General features: G+C 47.8%; 1 protein-coding gene across 2 annotated transcripts in view; it reads right to left on the bottom strand.

Moving 5' to 3' along the window:
• The window catches only part of PROSER2 (proline and serine rich 2), a 49359-nt gene extending 46145 nt beyond the window's left edge, over positions 1-3214 (bottom strand). Inside the window, exon 1 of one of the 2 annotated variants that reach the window (XR_009211111.1) lies at positions 3100-3197. The gene's annotated coding sequence lies outside the window, so the exon portion shown is untranslated. Of the gene's footprint in view, positions 1-3099 lie in introns of both variants that reach the window. The other variant, XM_058431556.1, reaches the window with a different exon arrangement.
• Between the last annotated feature and the right edge of the window lie 2236 nt (positions 3215-5450).

The following is a 5450-nucleotide window of genomic DNA, read 5'->3' as shown; positions in this document are numbered from 1 at the left end:
GTCTCAAAAAATAAATAAATAAATAAAAAGGCGGGGGAAAATAACAAGTAGGTTGACAAGGATGTTGAGAAACTAGAACCCTCACACGTTGCTAGTGGGAACACAAAATGGTACAGCTGCTATAGAAAACAGTTGGCAGCTCCTCAGCAAGTTAATCACAGAATTACCATATGACCCGGGAATTCTACTTTCAGGTACAGACCCAAAAGAATTGACAACAGGTGTTCAAACAAAAACTTGTACACAACGGTTCATAGCAGTACTATTCACAATAACCAAAAGGTGGAAACAACCCAAAGTCATTCATCTGATGAATGGGTAAATAGAATGTGATCTGTCCACACAATGGAACATTATTCAGCCATAAAAAGGAGAGAAGCAATGATACACGCCATGACATGGACAGACCTTGAAAAACACTGTGCTAAGTCAAAGACGCCAGACACAAGAGGCCACAGATTTTAAGATTCCATCTGTATAAACATCCAGAAGGGGCAAGTCTACCGAGACAGAAGGAGATCAGTGGTTGCCAGAGGTTGGGAGAGGGGAATGGGAATCGTCTGCTTAATGGGTTTCCTTTTGGAGTGATGAAAAAGTTCTGGAACTTGATAGCGGTGATGATTGCATAACACTGGGAATGGAATGTACTTAATGCCACTGATTTGTGCACTTTAAAGTGGTAAATTTTATGTTCTATGTATTTGACTATAATAAAAAAGATAAACAGCATCAAGTCTTCACAGTGCTACAGTCTCTGGCAATACCCAGTCCGAAGAGGCACGTTCACGAAGAGCTCCCCCATCCCTGTCTGACAAGGCAGAATGCTCTCCCCATAGGGTCCTTCCCTGCCAATCCTGAATGCACAGATTAGAAACCCAGCACCAACTTTCTTAAAATACTCTTAGGTTTCAAGATGAATGCTGCCAGTCTAGAAAGGGGACAAGGGCATTACGGAGAGCGGCAGCTTCACTGTGGGTTCCGCAGACACAGGCTGTTGATGCCACTGGCTGGACATAACCCGTGCAGAGGGCAGTGCCTCCATGAACACAGGCTTTCCTATGGTGGCCAGGAGACCCCTCAGAGTGGAGCGGGATGGCTGCAGTCAGTCAGGGGCGGAATTGCAAGGCCCTCTTCTTAGAGCACACAGGCATCTAGGAAGCAAGCCACCAAGTGCAAAGGAAAGTGAAACGCAACGATGGCCTTCACCGTCAAAGGAAAGAGCTCAGGTTCTGGGATGCTCCTAGGATTCCCCTGGCACCTCCCGAATGGCCTCTGTGCCACTGGCAGCTGTCCCACAACACTGCAGATAAGATGCACTTGAACTTCTAGTTCTAGAGGCTCCCGGGTTCTCAGCTCTGCTCTACGCAGGCCCTTCCTCTCTCCCCCTTCAGGTTTCCAGGCTCCACTCCTGGAGTTATCTGAGATGATCTTCCAAATCAACACACAGTGCCAACTCTGGGCGCCTTGGGTGTCTGAGAACTTTGGAACCAAGGCCAGGTATCTCTTCAGCTGCTGATGAAGGCTTGCTTGATCTGGTTTTAATCAGTTTGGGCCATGTGGCTGTTATCTAGAAATGACTGTAGGCTGGATGACCAGTCACGGCTCTGCGCGCTGTAGGTGGTCAGTCTACAAATATTCCTGAATGAATTAATGGGCAACTCCCCTACCCCCAGCAACCACAGATTCAAACACGCTCAGACCTTCCTAAAAGCATCGCTCCTCTTTCCAGCCTTCGCTCCACTATCACTCTAATTTTGGATTTCTGATTTCTAGTAATGGAGAAAATGTGTTACTTTTAAATCATCAGCACCTAAAATTTCCAAAGAAAGCTCATTTGAAGTGCTGTTACCAAGGAATATAGTCACTTTAACGTGGCTATTACTAGTCTGGACAAGAAAACACACAAGATTCCATACATACGCTGTCAACTTTGGCAAGAAAGATTTTAGACAACTTCCATCCTTCCCACCCAATCCCAAGTCAATAGGGCATTTGTTTGTATTTCCACACTGGCTTCATGAACGAAAATACCTCCTCCACCTAGAAAAACAATCAGTAACATTCAGACACGGAACTTGGAGGGCAAACTTTTTAGTGCATGCTGGGGCACTTTTATGTAGTGTTTTAAAAAAATAATGTAAAAAGTATTTTTAATAAAGTTTTCTCCTATGAATATTTCCCTCAAGTTTCCACGTATGCCTGGTTTGGTCTTTCGATACCTTTCAGAAATATCGATTTTTTAAAAATATTCTCCGTTAAAATTGGAGCCAGAAAGAACCTTCTTCCTACAGATCTGAACATTTTACTCTGTTTAGGGTGGAAAAACACACACACAGTCATTTTCTTTCATTCACTTTTTCTGCACTGCACGCACTAGGTTCTGGTAAAGAGTTAAAAGTTTTGAGGTTAGTTCCTGCGGTTAAGGAAAAAAAAAAAAAATACACCAAACAACTAGATGCTTAAATTTAGACTCCGTAAAACAATACTGGGAAACTTTCAAAGCCTTGGAGAAATACTGGAGTTTATTTTACTGCCTTTTCAATTTCATCACACGGGACACATTTTCTCCTCTATTTTAGTCCCTCCCGCCGCGCTGGGCTGGGCAGACCCTGCACATCCCCGCGTGATTCCAGGACCTGGGGGCCCGAGTGGAACAGGTGGCTCCGCCCGCCGTGTCGGACCCGCACCCTCTCCCCGAGGCCGCATGGGGGTCCCACGGCGCAAAGGACAGGGGTCCCGGGTTGGGGGGACGAGCGGTGGGGACAGCGGGGACGCTTTGCGCCCAAGGCTGGGAAACCCGCCTCCACCCCTGCGCCCCCAGGATAGCCCCAGACTCGGAACCTAGCGCGCTCCCCGCCGCGCCCCGACTCCGAGGTCCCCGAGAAGGCAGCGACGCCCCGGGGTCGCGGGTCGGGCACCAGGTGGCCTCTGCGGCGGCGCCGGGCTCCCCCAGTCGGAGCGAGGAGCGCGCAAGGCAGGGTCCGGCGCCCCCTCGCTGCCCGACCCGCCCGCGTCCTAGCCAGACCCGAGTGCCGCCACCGCCGCCAGGACGCCCTCCCGTCGCTCCAGCCCTGCCCGGAGTCCTAGGGCCACACTCACCTCGCGGGAGACCCCTACTCCGGGACTGAGGTGTCCCCACAGCCAGCGACCCGGAGCCCTCACGCCGCCGCCCGTCCGGCGCAGACTGTCCCGGGCCGTCCCACCGCGCGTTCTCCCCGTGCGCGCCCACCCGTGCGCGCTCGCGCCGCCGGGACTCGCGATCCTCAGGCACGCACTGCGCGCGCCCGCAACGCTTAAAGGGCCAGGCCCCGCCGCGCTGGGGTCCTCGCGGCCGCCTCCCGGGGGCCCTCGGTCAAGGTGTGAAGTTCGAGTTGGGGGACATCACCGTGAAAATCCCCAACCCCATCGCCGAGCGACCCACGCGGAGAAAAGCAATAGGGATGTGTGTCTGAAGCTTGCAAGAGATGGGACATTAATTTAATCTAATTTTTATTGAGACAGGGTCTTGCTGTGTCGCCCAGGCTGGAGTGCACGTTGTGCCATCTTGGCTCACTGCAACTTCCAAACTTCCACCTCCCAAGCTCAAGTGATCCTCCCATCTCAGCCCCCCGAGTAGCTGGTACCACAGGTGCACGCCACCACACTAGCTAATTTTAAAATTTTTTGTAGAGATGGGTGGGGTCTCATTATATTTCCCAGGCTGGTCTGGAACTCCTGGGCTCACGCGATCCTCTCACTTCAGCCTCCCAAAGTGCTGGGATTACAGGACTGCACCTGGCCTTTAATTTTTTCTTTTCTTTTTTATTATGGTCAGCTTTGAGAGGCTATTTTATACTTAATAATGCTGATGCAACTTACTGCATACCTGTACCCTCAGACACAGCATTTAATGTGCATACACCACATACATTATTTCATCTAATCCTTAAAATGGTTTTCTGGTTTCTTAACCCCATTTTACAGAGCAGGAAAGCTGAGGTTCACACAGCTGAAGAAACTCATGGGAGAATTTTTGACCCCACGGCTCGCTGCATTTTCTTCTTCAGGCTATCACCGTGGAAATATCTCCTAAGGTTAATAGCTGGTTGCGGAAGGCTTTTGGAAGTTGGTGGAAGTTAATGTTACTGGGTTTAACTCAGTAGGCAGGGAGAAAGCAAGGGTTATGGGGTTGTATTAATTGTAGGGTTTGTTATATACTCAAATGGCAAACGTTATAACAACCTAGATTCCCAAAATGTTTGTATTGATTCCCATTTTACAGAAAACTAAGAAGGAAGTGGTTGCACAGAATGACTGAGTCACTGGCCCCACTCAGGGTTCAGCCCCAATGCCTTAGTCCTGAGGTCATTTCTTTGCCCTCCCCAGAAAGAGATACCTGATTAAAGGGAAGAAAACTTTTCCTCTAATAACACATTGGCCTCACCTAACTCCCTGCATCTTTAATTAATGTTTACAAAGCACTTTAATCTACCCAACTTGCTACTTAATTGGGTCAGTATTATTATCCTCTCTTTCTGAACAAAATCCAGGAGACAATCAACTCTGACAATCCTTAATCCTCAGTGAATAATAAACCTAAGCTTTCTGGTTATGTTCTTTTATTTTCCCCCTTACATTTTTGTCTCATGTTGTGTTAAATATGAACACATTTATAATGAAGTGACATAATAAATGGTAATATTAAACACCTACCTATAGGTGACAGGTAATATAGCAGCTGCTGTCTTTAAGGACTTCATTTTATTTTATTTTTTGAGACAGGGCCTTGTTCTGTTGCCCAGGCTAGAGTGCAGTGGTGAGATTGTAGCCTACTGCAGCCTCCAACTCCTGGGCTCAAGTGATTCTCCTGCCTCAGCCTCCCAAGCTGGGACTCCAGGCATGAACCATTATGCCTGGCTAATTTTTTATTTTTCTTTTTGTAGAGACAGGGTCTCACTCCCACAGTAGTCTCAAACTTCTGGGCTCAAGCGATCCTCTCCCCTGGGCCGCTCAAAGTGCTGGGATTAAAGGCATGAGCCACCACACCTGGCCCTTTAAGGAAATCAGATCGAGAAAAAAAAATTTTTCCCTTGATTTTGATAAATGATAAATAATTTTGATAAATGTTGATAAATGCTTTCTAGAATTATTTTTCTTTTTATTATTATTCTTTTTGCTTGGTTAAACTTTTATGGTGCCTTTTCTTGCAGCTGAAAAAGAAATGAGAGGGATGAGATTGAAGGATGATGGGGTTAGCAAGGAAGAAAGGGAAAAGAAAAAGGCAGAAAAATAGAAGCAGAAAATGAACAAGGAAGAAAATGAGACTGAGAAGGCTTCAATCAACAGGCAGTTAGGGATGTGAGGCCAGCCCCTGCTAGCATGTCCTAAATCTTTATGGGAATTATGATCAGGTGGCCCTCCTGTGGCCTGGCACAGACCTGGCCAGAAAGTTAGATCAGGCTGGCCTACCG

Source organism: Hylobates moloch, unplaced genomic scaffold (genome assembly GCF_009828535.3).
Source record: "Hylobates moloch isolate HMO894 unplaced genomic scaffold, HMol_V3 SCAFFOLD_2, whole genome shotgun sequence".
NCBI classification, from domain to species: Eukaryota; Metazoa; Chordata; class Mammalia; order Primates; family Hylobatidae; genus Hylobates; species Hylobates moloch.
This window is presented reverse-complemented; position numbering and strand designations above follow the sequence as displayed.